Source organism: Callospermophilus lateralis, chromosome 12 (assembly GCF_048772815.1).
Source record: "Callospermophilus lateralis isolate mCalLat2 chromosome 12, mCalLat2.hap1, whole genome shotgun sequence".
In the NCBI taxonomy this organism is placed as follows: domain Eukaryota; kingdom Metazoa; phylum Chordata; class Mammalia; order Rodentia; family Sciuridae; genus Callospermophilus; species Callospermophilus lateralis.
The window spans coordinates 512,810-534,692 of record NC_135316.1 but is presented as its reverse complement, the minus strand read 5'-3'; the positions used below and the strand labels follow the sequence as shown (position 1 = coordinate 534,692).

The 21,883-nt window shown below is 37.4% G+C and overlaps 1 pseudogene; it reads right to left on the bottom strand.

Moving 5' to 3' along the window:
• LOC143388582 (recQ-like DNA helicase BLM) overlaps positions 1-21,883 on the bottom strand; it is a 55,847-nt pseudogene that overhangs the window by 20,735 nt on the left and 13,229 nt on the right.

Below are 21,883 nucleotides of genomic sequence, written 5' to 3'. Positions count from 1 at the left end.
TAAACCCATTGTAAATAATTTATATAGCTTTCATACCATTGCAAAATCGAAAAATTATCATTTAATCTATCACAAGTAGGAGACTGTACGGGTTTTGTCTAAAAATACAAGTGGGCAAACCAAGTGTAAACAAGGGATTTTTTTGGGTTAATACCCATTTTGGTATAGTGTAAGAATCTTGAACTTTGGCATCAGATGAAAACGTGCTTAGTTAGGGTTCTGCATTTATTAGTTCTGTATCTCATTTTTCTTCTCTGTATAATGAGAAAATAGTCTTATCTTTTAAGGTTGTTGTGAGAAAAAAAAATGAATTGATATGTGTAAAGCATTTAAAATAGCATGTGGCAAGTGCTAACAGTATATTATCTACAACAATTACCATCCCTGCACCACAGCCACTACTCCCACTGCTCCTACTATTTTGGCTACTGCCTCAGAGACCTTGGGGGCAAGTCAAAAAATCTTTCTGAAGCTTGGTTTTCTCATGAGTAGCTCTACCTAAAAAGTTAGATGTTGCTTATAATCCCAGCAGTTCAGGAGGCCAAGGCAAGAGGATGACAAATTCAAGGACAGTCTCAGCAACTTAGCAAGGCCCTAAGCACCTTAGAGAGATCCTGCCTCAAAACAATATAAAAATGGCTGGGGATGTAGCTCAGTGGTTAAGCACCCCTGGGTTTAATCCTTGATACCAAAAAAAGCTAGTTGTTATGGGTAAATAAGGTAAGATGATATAGATTTTGACACAGTGCATAGCATGTACCATGCTGAGTATCTCTGCCAGAGTGAGAAAGTGATCTTAAAAATAGATATTTACAAAATATATTCAATTATCACATCTGAGTATAAAGATAGGCCCAGGATATAATAAAATTCTAAAATATGTATTTATTTTGACCCAAGAAAGACTTGGTCTAGAAATATTTCCTACATAAATAACTGCAAAAATGCCTAAAGATATCAGTACGAGGGTATTCAATACTGCATTGTTGACAGCAGTAAAAAACAAGAAATAATCTAAATATCTAATAAGAGGAGACTGGCTTAATAAACATGAAATTACCAGACTATGGAATTCTATGTAGCTAATTTATTCATATTAATTCTAGGGATAATTACAATCTAGTATTGACTGAAAAAAGGACATATTTATATATATCTTTATATATATACATACATACATATATGTGTGTGTGTGTGTGCGCGCGCGCGCACGTGAGAGAATGTATAATGTAATTCCATTTATATTTTAAAATACAAGCATCTGGGAAAGGTAAACACAAATACAAGATGTTGCCTGCCTTTAATGGGGGAGGAGGGATGAGAGAGGAGAGGGATATCTAGGAGACTATTGGTTGTACTCACCCCCCCCCCCCCGCTTTTTTGAGAGAATCTCTCACTATGTGGTGTAGGCTGGCTTCAACTCCTGAGCTCAAGTGATCCTCCTGCCTTGGCTTTCTTGGTAGCTAGGGCTATAGTTACGTGCCACAATACTTGGTTTTGTTTTATTTCTTAAACTGGATGGTAGTTCATGAGAGTTTATTATTTTCTCCTTTTTATCTTTCTTTGAAATATGTTTACACGCAAGTTTAAATGAAAAAATTGGGTCTAGAAGGATACAAAAGAAATCAACAATTCAAGTTGTTTCTTGAGACAAGACCACAGGCATGATTTAGCAATTTCCTGCCTTACACATGTCTGTGACATTTTACATAATAAGCATGTATTACTTTTACAATAAAAGTGAACTAAAATAAAATTTCAATTTATATAAATACCTCTATTTCTCCATGATTATTTAAGGAAAACTGGACCCAAAGTACCACAATAGTAGGAGTGATTAATCTCATGACATGACAGAACATGACAGAATGTCTCTAGTAGAGCTCAGCTTACTCATTATAAGCCTCTTCAGTCTGGTCACATCATGATAGGTATAGAAAAGCAGGCAGTGAGATATTTCTCCATTTCGTCCAGCTCTGCCGGATTCCTGGCAGTAACCTTCCACAGATTTAGGAAAAGATGCATGAATCACAAATCGCACATCAGGTTTGTCAATCCCCATTCCAAATGCAATTGTTGCACAGATAACCTGATGTAAAGCAAAGGCCCATTAGATTCATAATGCATTTAAAGGAACATTTTAATAATGGATGTTTCTGAAAGCTCTATCCCTTATTTTACTTTAAAATGCACTCTACTTGACAAACTTATGTCTTAACTTGGTTCCACGATTTAGCATGACTAAGACAAGATTTTCATATTGATAACTTGCAATTTTATTAAGCCCATGAAGAGAAAGAGAAGCTTAGTGTGGTTGGCACTTTCTTATGTGAGTTGGTTTCACTACATGAGAGATTAATTGCACTCATTAGCTCTTCAATGTCTTGTCAGTGTTTGTTTTGTTTCTGATATGGAGGTGTGTGGGGGTTCTGTTCATATTGCCATGATATCCAGGCCTGTGTACATAAGTAATACTATCATCAGGGGCTCCAGGCTGTTCCCAGGGCTCTGGCTCTCAGAGGTCATTGCTGCTAGCTCCTTGATGATTCAGGACAATAGTGCTCTCACCTTCAGTTTTACCTGTGTCACCAGCTGAAACATATGCTGACTCTTTTTATTCATCAGTTGATTTCAAAGTCAAGGTTGTGAAATTTTAATTAAATCTCATATGGATAAAAGTCGGAGCAGCTTATACAGGAGGGGAAAAAAGGAAAAAAAAAGGCCAGGGTCTATGGCTCTTGGCCCATACAAATCACTTACTGGAAGCAAGGTGATGGTTAAATTTTAGGAGGTTGACAAATCAGTTTTCAAGAATATCCATTTCAGTTGCAAATTTAGGACCTATTTAACCCAGACCAAAATGCTATATCTCCAGGCAAAATTACATTATACAAATAAAGCTGTAAGTCTTTTTTTAGCACTTAAAAAAATGAATTGCTACTGCAAGAACAGTATTTCAAAAGCAATGAAAATATCTGGCAGCCAGACTGAGGCTAATGACATGATTTTAGTAACTGTGGGTACCAGAAAGGAACTGTAAGCTATGGGGTATGTGGACAGAAAATGGGCACATTTATCAACATTGGAAATGGCAGTGGCCTGCACTCTAGGTTAGTTATCCATCTAACTTATGGTACTTTGATCAAAAGGAAATCTCCTCAAAAAGTGAAAATCTATTGTGTCCTCTGGTGACGGAGAGCAGGCAGGGAAGTTGCGCAGTGAGATGTGCCTGCCCAAAGCTCTGCAAATGTCGTTTACCTCGAAGCCTGGTGATTCTCCTACTGCGAGGAGGGCACATGGCTATGAAGCACATCCTGAAGGCTCTGAGTGAGGCCACAGTGATGCTGACTCTTTCTGAAAGCTCTTATTTCTTTAACTAGGAAACTGGCTTTGACATATTACACTTCCTTCCTTATTTTGGTGTTGTTTTTAAACTTCAGGCTAGATTCATTCTTTTTAAAAAAAATTTTAATTGTAGATGGACACAATATCTTTATTTTATTTATTTATTTTTATGTGGTGCTGAGGATTGAACACACTGCCTCACTCATGCGAGGCAAGCTCTCTACCACTGAGCTACAACCCCGCCCCAGGCTACATTCATTCTTTTCAAAGAAAAACACTAAATTTTATTTTTATTCTTTTTTCCCCTATATTGGGGATGAACCCAGTGGTGCTCTACCACGTAGCTATATTCTCAGCTATTTTTTTTATGTTTATTTTTTAGTTGGACAATACCTTTATTCCATTCATTTATTTTTGTGTGGTGCTGAGGATCAAACCCAGGGCACTGTGAGTGCTAGGCGAGTGCTCTACCACTGAGCCATAATCTTAGTCCCCCTCAGCTATTTTTATTTATTTTTAAAAATTAGGGCTGAGGTTGTGGCTCAGTGGTAGAGTGTTTGCCTAGCATGTGTGAGGTGCTGGATTTGATCCCCTGCTTTAGACAGGGTCTAAGTTGCCCAGTCTGCCCTTGAATTTGCAATCCTTCAGCCTCAGCTTCCTGAGTTGCTGGATTATAGAAGCATGTCACCACTCCAGTATAGATCTCACCAATTTTTAATTCCTCCCTTGTCATTTATTGTTTGTTCAAATCTTTCAGTCTATTTCTGGATTTCTGTTCCACTCATCTATATATAATGTACTACAAACCAGTAATGTGCTATTTTTTTTTTTCAAATTCTCTTAGTTTTTTTCATTTGACTGTCTTCCATGCAAACTTTAGAAAAAGTTTATACAAAGAAAAAAACTGAAATGTGTAATTATTTCAGTGAAGACAAACCAGTTTTTCTAAACTTTTTACATATCTGAAAATGCCTTTATTGTTTTCAACATATATGACAGTGAGCTGGGTATGAAATACTTTTGTCCAAGTCTCCCCCGCCCCCCCCCCGCCCCGTATTGGGGACTGAGCCTAATAGCGCTCTAGACTTTTATTCTATTTTTAATTTTTGACAGGGTCTCACTAAGTTGCCCATGCTGGTCTGAGTTTGCAACCCTCCAGATTCAGCCTCCCAAGAGATTAAAGGCATGAGCCACCATGCCCAGCTACTCTTCCCTCTTCTGATTCTGAAGACTGTCCTCCTGTTTTTGATATTTTTGATTTCTATTTCTCCCCTGCCACCTTTTTTTGTGGTACTGGGGTTTGAACCCAGAGATACTTTACCACTGAGGTAAATCCCCTAGCCCTTTTATTTTTATTTTGAGATAGGGTCTCACTGTGTTGCTTAGGGCCCTGCTAAGTTGCTGAGGCTGACCTTGAACCTGTGATCTTCCTGCCTCAGTCTCCTGAGTCACCTTTATACTCTAAATCATCTTCATTATGTTGTTTGGTAAAATAGAACCACAGGAAGCCATGGTAGACAAAATAAGCCCAATTTCTAGCTAGTCAGGTTTGTCACTGGGTGGATCCTATATTTGGGATGCAGAACTCTGATGGTGCTGAAGGGCTGCAGCAGTATGGCTCTACATTTAATATTCTTAGGCTGGATCCCTATTCCTTGTTGCTAATATATCACATTAAAAAATTTTTTCTCCCTCAATTTTTGTCTTTTATTCCCTCTAACATTCTCAAGTTAAAGTTATTGACTATATCCCTGATTGCTTCTCAGTTTTTTGTTTTTTTTTTTTTTTTTTTTGTACCAGACATCTAACCCAGAGATTCTTAATCACTGGGCCACATCTGCAGCCCTATTTATTTATTTATATATTGGTACCAGGGATTGAACTCAAGGGTGCTTAACCACTGAACCACTTCCCCAGCCGCCCCCCCCCCTTTTTTAAATCTTTTTTTTTTTAATTTATTTTTTAGTTCTCGGTGGACACAACATCTTTGTTTGTATGTGGTGCTGAGGATCGAACCCGGGCGTCACGCATGCCAGGCAAGCGCGCTACCGCTTGAGCCACATCCCCAGCCCTTCCCTAGCTCTTTATAAAATTTTTATTTTGAGACAGGGTCTCATTAGGTAGTTTACAACTTCACTAAGTTGCTGAGGCTGGCTTTGAACCTGCGACTCCCCTGTCTCAGCCTCCTGAGCTGCTGGGATTAGAGGTATGTGTCACCACGCCTGGCATCCTTTTTATTTTTATTTTGAGATAGGGTCATACAAAGTTGCTCAGAGCCTTGCTAAATTGCTGAGGCTGGCCTCAAACTTGTGATTCTCCTGCCTTAGCCTCTTGAGCCGCTGGGATTATAGGTGTGAGCCAACATGTCTGGCTCCTTCTCAGTCTTATTTTGATGTTTTCTATCTTTAAGATAAAAACAATTTGCATTCTACATGCACAAGTTTGCTAATATACCAGAAAATATTATTCCTTTTGTTTGTTTATTAAAAAAAAATGTTACCTGGCAGCCATCCTGATTAATCCACTTGTGTTGCACTTCATCTCTGGCAGAATCACTGAGGCCAGCATGATAAGCAAGAGCAGCAAGACCATTCTTCTGTAAAGTGTCAGCCATTGTGTCACATTCCCTCCTGGAGAGGCAGTAGATTATCCCTGAGTCATCTGTCAAGAAACCAAACCGATTGTGAGAAGTGAGGACTTTTAATATAAATAACAATACGATTTACACTATGTTTTTAGAAATGTTAAGAAACATAAACAGATTTCTGTAGTGCACTTAGAACACAGGATGATCACACAGAATAACTCAGGAAAAAAATTCATACAAAGAAATAAGATGCGACTTAAATTTTTTTTTTTTTTTTAGTTGCAGATGGACACAATACCTTTATTTTCTTATTTTTTTATGTGGTGCTGAGGATTGAATCCAGTGCCTCACACATGTTACATGAGCGCTCTACCACTGAGCCACAACCCCAGCCCAAAATGCAACTTTTAATTCTATCCCTGCTAATGCCTTATGAGATGAACCTGGATTAATCCTAGGCTCTATTTCACACTGGCTCTAAAATGGGAAAGCTCACTTATACAAGCTTATAGAAAACACATGACAATATTTATCAAAGAGTCTTAAAAATACCTCTGACCAACAAACTACAGTGATGCAGCCACATGAATGTTTATAGCAGCACAATTCACAATAGCTAAATTGTGGAACCAACCTTCAGTAGATGGATAGGGCTGGGTTTGTGGCTCAGAGGTACAGTGCTTACCTACCACGTGTGAGGTCCTGGGTTCGATTCTCAGCACCACATAAAAAATAAATAAAATAAAGGTATTGTATTCAATTACAACTAAAAAATAAATATAAAAAGATAGACAAATAGATAAAGAAACTGTGGTATATATACACAACTAAATATTACTCAGCAATAAAAGAGAATAAAATTAAGGCATTTGCAGGTAAATGGATAGAGTTGGAGAATATTATGCTAAGTGAAGTAAGCCAATCCCCCAAATCCAAAGGCCGAATGTTTTTTCTGATAAGTGGATGCTGATCCATAATGGGGGTGTGGGAAGAGAGAGGAGGAATGGAGGAACTTTGGATAGGCTAAAGGAGAGGGTGGAAAAGGGAGGGGAAATGGGAAAGATGGTAGAATGAGATGGACATTATTACCCTTGGTACATGAAGACACAAATGATGTGATTCTATTGTGTGTACAACCAGAGAAATAAAAACTGTGCTCCATTTGTATACTGTGAATTGAAAAGCACTCTGCTGTCATGTAGAACAAATTAAAAAAAAAAAGATATATACCTTTGACCCAGTTTCCTTCTAGGAAACTAACCTAGGAAATAAAGTGATATATGGACTCACACCAAAAGTTTTGTTTATAATTTAAAAATTAAAAAGATTTTAATGGGAAACATTATGGGAATAAGGTTGTGAAATTAAATATACTGTATCAAGTGTTTTTTTCCTTTTATGTCAATATCATTATTTATTAATTTAATTTTTATGTGGTGCTGAGGATCGAACCAGTGCTTCACACATGCGAGGCAAGTGCTCTGCCATTGAGCTATAGCCCCACTCCCTGTATCAAGTGTTTCCTAAGAAAAAAGATAAATTGACCTATAACATCTTAAAAAAAAGTGTTTTCTGAGTTATAAAAGGCATGCAAAAATGCCTTTTATAACTTTTTTTAAACTCTTTTTTTTAAAGAGAGAGTGAGAGACAAAGAGAGAGAGAGAGAGAGAGAGAGAGAGAGAGAGAGAGAGAGAGAGAGAGAGAGAGAAAATTTTTTAACATTTATTTTTTAGTTTTTGGTGGGCACAACATCTTTGTATGTGGTGCTGAGGATTGAACCTGGGTCACAAGTATGCCAGGCGAGTGTGCTACCACTTGAGCCACATCCCCAGCCCCGCCTTTTATAACTGAAAAAACAAAAATGGAGCAAACTGTTATGAACATCAGAATCTCATTTTATTTAATATAACTCAAAGGCAAACACATTTGGGAGAAGGCACTACAATAAAGAATTATATTCATACACTGATAGAAGCCATAGAAAGCACTGAAACCAAAATGATAATATAAGTGTGTAGGAGGAAATATTTAATATATTTTTTTGTTAAAGTTTATTGTTATCTAACCAAATGAAATTTTATAAATTCTAGAATTGAAAGAGTTACAATATTCTGGTCTATAAATAACAAGTTAAGTATCATCATTAAACAAAAAGAAATGTTTAATTTGCTATTTTATGTATTCTATTGTGGTACTAAAGAGACACCTATTACTTTTAGATATCACATAACTGTACTCACATGGGTGATGTTTTCGGATCCATTCTAAGCAATCAAATGCTACCTTTTTAGGTTTTTTTGGTAATACATAGTATTTCAGATTATGTCTGTTAAAGCTCATGCTGAACCTAAAAGAAATGCCAAACACAAAATTTAGTTGTTATGAAAAATATAGATCTAGCCATTGGCATGAACTGAAAGTATACCTCAAAATCATTAACCCAGATGAGATGTTATTAGAAGATGGGGCATTTGGGAGAGAATTAGGTTATGAGGGTGAAACCATGAATGAGACGAGAGCCCTTATAAAAGTAGAGACCTCACTAGTTTTAGGTGTGGCTATAATGAGAAAAGTATCATCTGCAAACCAGAAAGAGGGATCACACCAGATGGGATCTGCTAGTACACTGATCCTGGACTCCCCAACCTACAGAGCAATGAGAAATAAATTTCTCTTATCTCTGCTACCTAGCCTATGATATTCTGTTCAGTTAGCATGAACAAAGGCCAACATCTTCAAAAATTAAATATTGATTTTCCACATTCCAAGCCTAATTATCAGTTTGTCTTAAGGTGAATACTACCACTGGAAGCTTATATAACAGAACACTGAAATGGAGGTTAGATTAAAGGTTAAAGAAAAGAATGGTTGGTGAGTGTGGTGGCACACACTTGCAATCCCAGCAATTCAGGAGAGTGAGGCAGGAGAGTCTCAAATTCTAGGCCAGCCTGGGCAAGTTAGTGAGAGCACATCTCAAATATAAAACGGGTTAAGGATGTAGCTCAGTAGTAAAGTGCCCCGGATTTAATCTCCAGTACCAGGAGTAGGGAGAAAGAATAGTGATAAGGAAGGAAGCTCTATGGCATTAGATGATAAAAAATTAGGATTATAGAAGAGGAGTGTACCTGAGTGGGAGTGTGGGAGTGTACCTCAGTGGTATAGCAAAGGCTTAGTATGCTCAAAGCCCTCGGTTCAATCCCCCAACATGTGTACACGCACAAAGTCAGACACATGGAGAAACATAAGATAAGTCAGAAGCCCAGTCTCCAAGGTGAGGCTGACAAAAAATGGAGATGATAATTAAAAAAACATTGAAGTGGGGCTGGGATTGTGGTCAGTGGTAGAGCACTTGCCTAGCATGGGCGGGACCCAGGTTCCATCCTCAGCACCACATAAAAATAAAAGGTATTGTGTTATGTCCATCTACACCTAAAAAATAAATATTAAAAAAATATTGAAGTGATTAAGAAAATTACAGAGGAAATACACACTTTTAGGCTACCAATGTTCCTAAATTTTGACTTATGCTAAATAACCTTCATGCACTTATATGAAATGTTAATTGCAGGGCAACAGAAGGAGCTCTGGATCCCAAAGGGAACATGGCTGGCTGACACCAGTGCTCCTTCTTTTCTGGCCTACCACTCTTGGCACCACATTTCCTCCCTCATGCTTCCTTAGGGAGCTCATTCTTTCCATTACCTTCTCTCTTATATTTCTCCTTTTGCTTTTCTTCCTAAGGCAAATTTCTCAGAAGATACTTATATCTCCAACCAACTAACCACAAACTGAATTTCAATTCTCATCACTTTCATGCTGACTTTTCCTTCTTTCTTTTTTTGATACCAGGGATTGAACCCAGAGGCATTTAACTACTGAGCCACATCCCTAGCTCTTTTTAATTTTATTTTGAGACAGGCCTTGCTAAGTTGCTGAGGCTGGCTTTGGAACTTGCAATTCTCCTGCCTCAGCATCCTGAGTTGCTGGGATTTTAGGTGGATGCCACTGTGCCTGGCCAGCAATACTTTTGGCATTTGTAGCGGTTGCTTTAGGCCTTATTCTCTCTGATCTCTCCCTACTCCACCTTGTTGGCTAGCCTTACAGAAAACCCTCTATTAGCACTCATGACTTCACCTTCTGTGGGAATTTCAACGCTTATGTCTCTGACTTCTCCATCTTCTTCTCCTTATGCTTACTCCTGAAGTGAGAATCACCTCCCACCCTGCAATGCCTGGCTCTCTACTTTTTTGCAATATCTCCTTCAGCAGTCTATTTTATTTTATTTATTTATTTTTTAAATCTTTTTTTTTGTTTTAATATTTCTTTATTTTTTTTAGTTATCGGCAGATACAACATCTTTTTTGGTATGTGGTGCTGAGGACCAAACCCGGGCCGCACGCATGCCAGATGAGCGCGCTACCGCTTGAGCCACATCCCCAGCCCAGCAGTCTATTTTAAACTGCACCCAAATGTTATTTCAATGAGTCCCAACTCTTGCCCTCAACTTAGACCTCCTTTCAGAGTTCTGAACCATATTCCAATATGATTTTAGATCCATGATCTAAAATTGAAGCATGCATTCTCCTAGGAGTACACAAAGACTTTCTAAGGGTAAATGAGCAAAGATAATTTTAAAGCATCTGGAGCCTCAGGTTTTGTTTTAATATTTTTTAGTTGTAGATGGATACAATCTCTCTCTCTCTCTCTCTCTCTCTCTCTGTGGTGCTGAGGACTAAACCCTAGGGTGCCTCACATGTGTGAGGCAAGTTCTCTATCACTGAGCTACAGCCTCAGCCCTGGAGCCTCAGTTTTTTTTTTTTTTTTTTAGTGGAGAGAGAGAGAGAGAGAGTGAGAGAGAATTTTTTTTTCTTAATATTTATTCTTTAGTTTTTCGGCAGGCACAACATCTTTGTTTGTATGTGGTGCTGAGGATCGAACCCGGGCCGCACGCATGCCAGGCGAGCGCGCTACCACTTGAGCCACATCCCCAGCCCTGGAGCCTCAGTTTTTACATGCAGTTAAGACTGATCTGAGAATGCTTTTCCAGACCAGACATCTTGCAGGCTCATCCTTTTCCAGTCTTCCCTTTTATAACTGTCCTCCCAATTCTGAAATACAAACCAACCAACCCCACTTTTTTACTCATTTTAAATTTTACCACCATGACTTGTTTCAGGAGGTTAAAAACCTCCAGGACACCAAACAAAGCAAAATGAAATATAGTACAGATGTGGGTGAAATTTTCTTTAATCAAAGTACCAGAAATCTTGTGAGTCTTCTGTCTTTACGTTTTACCTATTTCTGTTAAGGGTAAAGAATAACATTGGAAATGAAGCATTTTGGCCCTCATTGGAGTTCTGATTTCAAATAGACCGAGAGTAAAGTAGTGAAGTAAAGTTGATCTCCACCTTTGGATGCTGTTTTATCCCTGACCACTGTCACTTTGTGACTTGTGAAACTAACCGTTAAACAATAATTCAAAACCAGCTTTTATTTATATGTACAGAACAGCTGGAATTCTTTTAGTGTTTCAAATGATAGAGGATTATGTAGCAGACTGGCAAAAAAAAGATGATAGATAAAAGAATGATACATTCATTGGCTATTTTTTTGTTGTTGTTCTGGGGATTAAACCCAGATCCTCAGGGATGCTAAGCATGTGTTCCACCATTGAGCTACATACACCCTCAGCTCTTTCTAGGACTATTTTCATTATTCATAGGCAATTATTTACAGTTGCTATTACAGCAAAGGAAACTGCAGTCCAGATAAAATTATGGCATAAAAGACCTGCCTTACAACAAATACAAATGATGAAGAAAAATCTTAAAATTTATTTGAGCTGATTTGGACTATGGTGTACAAGTATTCCTGTCCATATGAATATTGAAGTGATGATGACTTTCTCTGCACTTAAAAATAGTTTTATCTCAGAAAAGTGTTTTATTTAGTAAAATATTAAAAATAGTTTGGGTCAAAAGGAGAGATGAAAACATGTTTAAGAGAGCCTACATTCTGGGAGCAAATCTTTACCTAGCACACATCAGATAGAGCACTAATCTCTAGGGTATATAAAGAACTCAAAAAGCTAAGCACCAGGGCTGGGGATGTGGCTCAAGCAGTAGCGCGCTCGCCTGGCATGCGTGCATCCTGGGTTCGATCTTCAGCACCACATACAAACAAAGAAGGTGTGTCCGCCAAAAACTAAAAAATAAACATTAAAAATTCTCTTTCTCTCTCTCTCTTTAAAAAAAATAAATAAATAAAAAAGCTAAGCACACACACACAAAAAAAAAATCCAATCAACAAACGGGCCAAGGACCTGAACAGACACGTCTCAGAAGAGGATATACATACAATCAATCAACAAATATATGAAAAAATGCTCATTATTTTTAGCAATCAGAGAAATGCAAATCAAAACTACTCTTAATTTCATCTCACTCTAGTCAGAATGGCAGCCATTATGAAGACAAAAAACAATAAGAGTTGGCAAGGATGTGGGTAAAAAGGCACACTCATACATTGTTGGTGGTACTGCAAATTGGTGCAGCCAATATGGAAAGCAGTATAAAGATTCCTTGGAAATCTGGAAAAGGAACTGCCATTTGACCCAGCTATCCCTTTCCTCAGACCATACCCAAAGGATTTAAAAACAGCATACTATAGGGACACAGCCACATCAATGTTTATAGCAGCACAATTCACAATAGCTAAACTGTGGAGCCAACCTAGATGCCCTTCAGTGGATAAATGGATAAAAAAATGTGGTATATATACACAATGGAAAATTACTCAGCAATAAAAGAGAATAAAATCATGGCATTTACAGGTAAATAAATGGCGCTGGAGAAGATAATGCTAAGTGAAGTTAGCCAATCCCAATAAAACAAATGCTGAATGTTTTCTGATTTAAAGAAGCTGACTCATAGTGGGGTAGGTAGGGGGAACATGGGAGGAAAATGAATTCTAGATAGGGAAGAGGGGAGGGAAGGAAAGGGAGGAGGCCAGGGATTAGCAAGGATGGTGGAATGTGATGGACCTCATTATCCAAAGTACATGTCTGAAGACACGAATTGGGTGTCAACCTACTTTATATATAAACAGAGATATGAAAAATTGTGATATATGTGTAATAAGAATTACAATGCAAAAAACAAAAACAAAGTACATGTATAAAGACAAGAACTGGTGTGAACATACTTTATATACAAAGATAAGAAAAATTGTGCTCTATCTGTGTAATAAGAATTGTAATGCATTCCGTTGTCATGTATTTAAAAAATAAAATCAATAAAAATAAAAGTAAAGAAGACATATTCAGAAGGATGTGGAATCAGAATTCTCATACTCTGCTAATGGGAATGTAAAATGGTACAGGTGCTCTAGAAAACAGCATGGCAGTTTCTTTAACAGGTGAAACACACAGCCAGGCACAGTGGTGCATGCCTGTAATCTCAGTAACTTGGAAGGCTGAGGTAGGAGGACCACAAGTTCAAGGCCAGTGTCAGCAATTTAGTGAGACACTCAGCAGCTTTGCAAGATCCTATCTCAAAATAAAAAAACTAAATGAAAGACTGGGGATGCATCTCAGTGGTTTAAGATCCCTGGTTTTAATCCCTAGCAACAAACAAACAAACAAACAAACAAAACAAAAAGGCAAAACTCAGAGTTATCATAGAACCCAACAATTCCACTCCCGGATATAATATACCCAAGAGAAATGAAAACACATGTCTGCATAAAAACTTGTACATTTATGTTCATAACAGCATTATTCATAATAGTCAAAACATAAAAATAAGCTTAATGTCCATCAATGATAAATAGACAGAAGAGAATGTCATATACCTATACAAGAGAATATTATTTAGAAACAAACCTTGAAAATATTATGCTAAGTAAAAGAAGAAAGTCACAAAAGATGACATAGAGTGATTCTGTTTATAGAAACCATCTATCTCCCCATAGAGGGTAGATCAGTGGTTGTCCAAGACTGGTAGGGAGATGTGAGGGGCAAGGTTATTGGACTGCATTTGGGTAATGGGTTTTTTTGTATCAGAGATTGAACACAAGGGTGATTAACCCAGCCCCTTTTTATTTTGGGACAGGTCTCAAAACAGTTGTGTAGGGCCTTGCTAAATTGCTGAGGTTGGCCTTGAACTTGCAATCCTACAAGTTCAATTTTTTTCAGATAGGATCTCACTAAGTTGCTTACTGTCACGCTTAGTTGCTGGGGATGGCCTTGAATTTACAAAAAAAGTCTCAGCTTCCAGAGCAGCTGGGATTACAGGCATGTGCTACTGTGCCTGGTGGGTAACAGTGTTTTTGAGGGGTGATAGAATGTTTTAAAACTGTGGTGATGTTGCACAATTCCAAATATACCACATGCTACTAGATTGATTGTAAACATGTGGATGGTAAGATATGTGCATTATATCTCAATAAAACCATTATTAAAAAAAGATCTGGAACATAATTTGAATTTTTTTTCCATTTGTGACATAATTGAAAATACAATTAAGTTAATTTAGATTGTGGGGATGGGTGCAAAATTTTGTGAACATACAAAAAATCCACTAAATTATACCTTGTAAATTGATGAATTTTATCATGTGTGAATTATATCACATTAAAGATTTTTTTAAAAACCATCTGTATTCCACTGTATCTTGACTAAGTTTATATTGTATTAAATGTTGCAATTAAATATTATCAGGTTCAGAGTATCAAATTTGTGTCATTTGAAAGTGAGGTGTGAGAAAATGCAGTCAACTTGTGCTCAGCTGTTGTTGCTTTTGAAACTGAGACAGTTGTCATAGGGCTGTTTAGAGTTTATGTGAATTAAATTAAAAAATGTTTTTGGATAGTTGCAGATGGTCAGAATGCCTGTATTTGTTGTTTATTTTTATTTTTAAAAATATATTTTTTAGTTGTAGATGGAACACAATACCTTTATCTTATTTTTTTATGTGGTGCTGGGGGGAATAAACCCAGTACCTCATGCATGGTAGGCAAGTGCTCAACTTAGAGAGACCTTACCTGGGGGGGAAAAAAAAAAGAAAAAAAAGAATGGGGATGTGACTCAGTGGTTAAGCGCCAAGTGCCCCTGGGTTCAATCTCTAGTACCAAAAAATAAAAAGCATATCACAGCTGGGGATGTGGCTCAGTGGTACAGCATTTACCTGGAAGATATAATTCCTTGGGTTCAGCCCCTAGCGCGCGAGCGCGCAAGCGCACACACACACACAAAACAGCACATCAACCATTGTGTCACAAGGCATGGTGGCACATCATGTAATCTCAGTGACTTGGGAGGCTCAGGGAGGAAGATTCCAAGTTTGAGGCTAGCCTCAGCAACTTAGTGACACTCTGTCTCAATTTTTCAAAAGGGCTGGGAATACAGTTCAGTGGCAGAGTATCCCTGGGTTCAATTCCTAGTGAAGGGGAAGTTAAAAAAAAAGCATTAAAAAAAAACCACATTTTATAAGGTATACTGAAACCAACAGGATTTTGATTTCCCTCTTTCAAATATATTAGATATAAGTAGAGGGTTTTTATTGAAAGATTGACAAAAATACTTAATAGCCATTAGATAGTTCCTAGTAAAGACTTTTTAAAGGGTATATTTACTGGAAAAAGTAAAGTGAATAACTAATGATTTTGCTTATTTTGCCCAATAGCTTCCAACTTTTTGCCTCCCACGAAGTTTGACAGACCTAACTGAGTGGTCAGCTGGAAGATCATTAGAAATAATTTTTGATGACATCATGATGAGCTATCATAAAATGCCTTTCATTTCCATCCACATGTTTATGTAAGCAACATTTCTCAGCCTTATAAGAAATAAAAACTGATTCAATTCATCCATAGATATGTGAACTGAAAATTAAAAAAATACTGTCTCATTAGGAAACATATTCTCAATCAAACTTTATGCTTAAGATTTTTTTTTAGTTGTCATTGGACCTGTATTTTATTTATTTATATGTGGTGCTGAGAATCGAACCCAGTGTCTCACACATGCCAAGCAAGCACTCTACTACTGAGCCACAACCCCAGCCCTTAAGAACTGTCTTAAAAATATATTTAAGTTATCCAATCAATTATGTATGATGAATGATTTTATTTTATTTTACCTCTAGGGACTGAACCTAGGGGTGCATTACAACTGAGCTATATCCTCAGTCCTTTTTATTTTGAGACAGGGTCGGGTAAATTGTCAAGGATGGCCTTGAACTTGCAAAATCCTCCTGCCTCAGCCTCTCAAGTCACTGAGATTACAGGTGTGATCCGTTATGTTCAGCATGACTAATGATTTTAATAATTCAAACCAGATGAAAATTCTGGCATAAAATTAGAAGACAATTATATATATATATATATATATATATATATATATATATATATATATATATATATATATATAATTTTTTTTACAGTTAAGAAAGACAGAGTAAGTAAAAATTCTGTGGGGGGAAAATAAATGGAAAATATGAGTTCAAAGAGAAAAATTAGAAAAGTGTAAAATACCTGACAAATAAACAGCAAACTTTTTTTTCTTCCCTATTTCTTCTTCTTCTCTCCCCCTTGTCCTATATAGCGCTGAAAACTTGGTTTATGTAACTGATTAAAAATGAACAAAACAAAACAGGGTTGGGGATGTAGCTTAGTGGCACAGTACTTGCTTAAAATGCCCATGACCCCCACAAAAAAGAAAACCCAGAGACTGCATTTGTCATAATCAGGTAGAAAGAGCTTAAAAATAGTGCCTCTTAGAAAAAGAAAAAAATGCCAGGTATGGTGGCATATACCTGTAATCCCAGCAACTCAGGAGGTTGAGGCAGGAGGACTGCAAGTTCAAAGCTAGCCTCAGTAATTTAGCAAGGCCCTAAACAACTTAGTGAGACTCTGTCTCAAAAAACAAACAAACAAAATATAAAAAGACTAGAGACGTGGCTCAGTGGTTAAGTGCCCCTTGGTTAAATCCTGGTACAAAAAAGAAAAGAAAAGAAAAAATGTTATTGATCAGCATATAAAAAATTTCTAGCATATGGTCTAATAAAGAATCTCAACTATATCTTAAATATAGTCTATAATACATAGAAATTATGGGAGCAAAATACCCCCAAAATTTTATACAAACACTTCTCTTCAGGTGAGAGTAAATTAAAATACTGAATTCCAAATTTTGTGATCACATACACACAATTCTGAGGACTCTAAAATTCTTGCCCTTCAGTATTATGTACTATATAAAAGTGGTATTAGAAACAAAATGTTTTAGGCTGGAACCAAATAACTTAAAGGCTGGAAGAAATCCAAATTGCTTTGGTACCTGTTTTTGATCAGATAATTTAGAAGCTGCCAGTTTAATCTGCAAAGGCTCTTGCAGGTATATTAATCTCATGAACCACTTCATATCCTTCACATGGAACTTTCAGTTCTGCTCTTAACTCTGTGAGAGATATTGTTGTTATTTTTATTTCTTACACTATTGATAGAGCCAACTGGTCTGTCTTTTCTTTTTTTTAAAGAGAGAAGGTCATGCTATGTTGCTCAGGTTGGCCCTGAATTCCTGGGCTTAAGCAATCCTCCTGCCTCAGTCTCTTGAGTAGCAGTATGTCATCATATCAAAATGTTATACACTCACAACACACACACACACCCACCCACACCCACACACACACACACACACATTTTAGACATTGATTGACATTTATTTTATTCACTTATTTATATGTAGTGCTAAGAACTGAACCCAGTGCCTCACATATGCTAGGCAAACACTCTACCACTGAGCCACACCAAAGCCCCATCTTCTTTTTTGAAAAACAGGGTCTTGCTATGTTGCCCAGGTGAATCTCAAACTCATGACCCCAAGTGATCCTTTTGTCTTGGCTCCCTTAGGAGCTAAATTACAGATGTGTGCCACCATGTCCAATTTGTCTATTTTCAAATGAACAAAAGCTGTTTTCTGTTTTGTCATTACCTCTTTTGGCATTCCACATTAATGTCTATACCTTACTGAAAGCAATGTTATCAAATTAGAAGGAAAAAATATTTAACACTTTTTTTCTTTTTGGTACCAGGGATTGAACCCAGAGTCACTTACCACCGAGCCACATCATCAACCCTTTATTTTGAGATAGGGTCTCAGTAAGTTGCTTAGAGCCTTGCTAAGTTGCTCAGTCTGGCTTTGAACTTACGATCCTTCTGCCTCAGCCTCCTGAGCTGCTGGGATTACAGAAGGGCGACACTAAACCCAGCACCACAAACACATTTTAAATAAAATATTTGCTGAGTGAAAGAACCTAATGAAGAATCCATGACTCATCAAACTCAGGTAGAAGTACAAAATAATCCAGTACAACTTGAATCCACACACAGGAATAATTTAACTCCTGAGCCACATCCCCAGACCTTTTTACTTTGAAACCAAGTCTTGCTAAGTTGTCTAGGCATCACTGAGGCTGGCCTCAAACTTGCAATCTTCCTGCCTCAGCCTCATAAATTGCTTGGATTAGAGGCATACGCCACTCCTCCTTGCTGGAATAATTTTTATAGTGGCTTTGGTTATTAAATAATTATGGATTTGATGGCAACAAGAAGTATGTTGTGGCTCAGATGAAGACAAAGTTAAAGGTACTTTATTACTGGGATACACCAGGGTCCATAGGTGCAACATGCAAATTACCCCCATTTCCAGAGTTGGTGTTGGGATAGAGTTTTACTTTTGGTAAGTGAAGAAAAGCCCTTAGGCCCTAGTTGCCAAACTGTTGCACATCGGAATCACTTGAGGATTAAACAAATGAACCAAAAAACCCAAAATACAAACAAAACAAATCCCACCTTGGATCCCAGAGCCAAATATTCTGATTTAGCTGGTCTGGGTACAACATGGGTACTGAGACTTTGGGCTTCACAGGTGATTCTAATGTGCAGAAACTCTGCTAACCACTGCCCTAAGGTTTTAAAAATATATGACTTTAAGTTGTTACTTACACCTGAGGCCTCACAATCTTCAGCTGAGTGAGGATATCTTTCTGTACTCTGGGATTCGCTGTGGCAGTAAGAGCCATTACTGGAACAGAAGGAAACTTCTGACGAAGCATATTCATTCTTTTGTAATCTTGACGAAAATCATGTCCCCACTAGTTGAAAAAATACTGCTTTTCAGATTATTTAGCTTTTCTTTATATAAAAAGAACACTAGTGAATATAAAGAATCACTTTATTCTTCAATGAAATAGTACAACAGTTCACTCAATGTGGGGTTTTCTCGAATTCTGAAGATATACAAATATATACTATTGGTAGCACAAATTTAATGATTTTCTAAAACATAAAAACAGTATGTAAGCCAGGCACGGTGGTGCAGGCCAGTAATCCCAGCAGCTCAGGAGGCTGAGGCAGGAAGATCATGAGTGCAAAGTCAGTCTCAGCAAAAACAAGGTGCTAAGCATATCAGTGAGATCCTATCTCTAAATAAATTATAAAAATAGTTCTGGATGAAAATATGTTCACCATCTCTAGCAGAGAAATGCAAATCAAAACCACCCTAAGATACCATCTCACTCCAGTAAGATTGGCAGCCATTATGAAGGCAAACAACAACAAGTGCTGGCGAGGATGTGGGGAAAAGAGTACACTTGTACATTGCTGGAGGGACTGCAAATTGGTGCGGCCAATTTGGAAAGCAGTATGGAGATTTTTTGGAAAGCTGGGAATGGAACCACCATTTGACCCAGCTATTCCCCTTCTCGGTCTATTCCCTAAAGACCTAAAAAGAGCATACTACAGGGACACTGCTACATCGATGTTCATAGCAGCACAATTCACAATAGCAAGACTGTGGAACAAACCTAGATGCCCTTCAACAGATGAATGGATAAAAAAAATGTGGCATTATACACAATGGAGTATTACTCTGCATTAAAGAATGACAAAATCATAGAATTTGCAGGGAAATGGATGGCATTAGAGCAGATTATGCTAAGTGAAGCTAGCCAATCCCTAAAAAACAAATGCCAAATGTCTTCTTTGATATAAGGGGAGTAACTAAGAACAGAGTAGGGACGAAGAGCATGAGAAGAAGATTAACATTAAACAGGGATGAGAGGTGGGAGGGAAAGAGAGAGAGAAGGAAAATTGCATGGAAATGGAAGGAGACACTCAGGGTTATACAAAATTACATACAAGAGGAAGTGAGGGGAAAGGGAATAAAAAACAAGGGGGAGAAATGAATTACAGTAGATGGGGTAGAGAGAGAAGAGGGGAGGGGAGGGGGGATAGTAAAGGATAGGAAAGGCAGCAGAATACAACAGACACTAGTATGGCAATATGTAAATCAGTAGATGTGTAACGGATGTGATTCTGCAATCTGTATGTGGGGTAAAAATGGGAGTTCATAACCCACTTGAATCAAAATGTGAAATATGATATATCAAGAACTATGTAATGTTCTGAACAACCAACAATAAATATTATAAAAAAAAATAAAATGCAGAAAAAAAATAGTTCTTGGGAAGTGGCTCAGTGATTGTGTGCCTGGAATTCAATACCTGGCACCCTCCACTGGCAAAAAAAAAACCAAAAAAACCCCCAAAATACAAAAAACAAACAAACAAACAAAAACCAGTATTTACCTGACTCACACAATGGGCTTCATCAATAACAAAACGTGCCAAGAGCTTCCTCTCATACAGATTCTCCAGAGTGGAAATCAGCCGGTTACTGGCACAGACCTGGCCCAGAAATACACGAGACATTTAAACACAGCACTTGAATAGTTTTGCTAAGTTCCATTACAGTTAAGCAGTATTAAAACCCTGACATAAAATTGGCTCTTATTTCAATTCATGAAGAGAACAGCAGAAGTAATAGAAAATAGCAAATCAGATATTTTAGACATTCACCCATGTTTAGCCAACAGTTTACTTATTAAGTTACATTTTTCTGCCTGAATACATGGTCCAACACATGTTTACACTGTTAATGGGGTTACAGATATGTGTTATGTTTGTGCATGTTGTTTGAGGAAAAAATCACATGTGTGTATATATTGTACATATAGATATAGGTATGTATGTATTTTGTAGCTTTGTCCATGACAAGGCCTAGTAGAAATGACATCCCAGTAGCAACAAGCACATGTAGCACCCACATCTTGAAAGGGACACAGGAAGAGGACATAGAAGCCAGCTTGATGGAGCACTCTCACTGGTCAAATCTAGAACAAAGAGAATGTCAAAATACAGAATGATAATTGATTGTAACCCACTGAATAAATTAAGAATCCATGAATTCATACTGATAGAAATAAACACGTTCAATTAAAGGGAAAGCTTTTCCTTGTGATACAGTACCTACTATAAATCAAAATTTGGCATCCATTACAGTAATAACTGACCTGGAAAGAGTCATCAGTGGATGCTAAGATTTGTGGGTAAAACTTTGATGTCTAGCAGGGTACATACATAATCTCAAACTATCCCATAACAGGATATCTGCTAATTACAAAGGTGGGCAGGGCTGGGAGGAGTAACTATGATGGAGAAGTCCGGCTGGTGCCACCTTAACCAAGTGAACAGTCACCTAACATCAGTAATAGAATGGATCAACATCAAAGCTCTCCCAATAGGCACATAAAATCTGTCACATCTGTGCTATCCCTGCCTCAGTGAATGGCATAAATTTAATCATGAGGAAACACAAGATAACTCAACTGAGGGGCAGTTCTCAAAACACAACTAATCTTTAGATTTCAAAATGTCAAATTCATGAAAGACAAAAGAGAGAAATTCTTTAGATTAAAGGAGAGTAATCTTGGGTTTTCTTTTGCTAGAAAGGACAGCAATATTGGGGAGAATGTGTGAAACTAGAAGAAGGTTTAAAACTAAAGTGATAATACTGTATGAATGTATATTTCCTCATTTTTTCTTGAAGGCC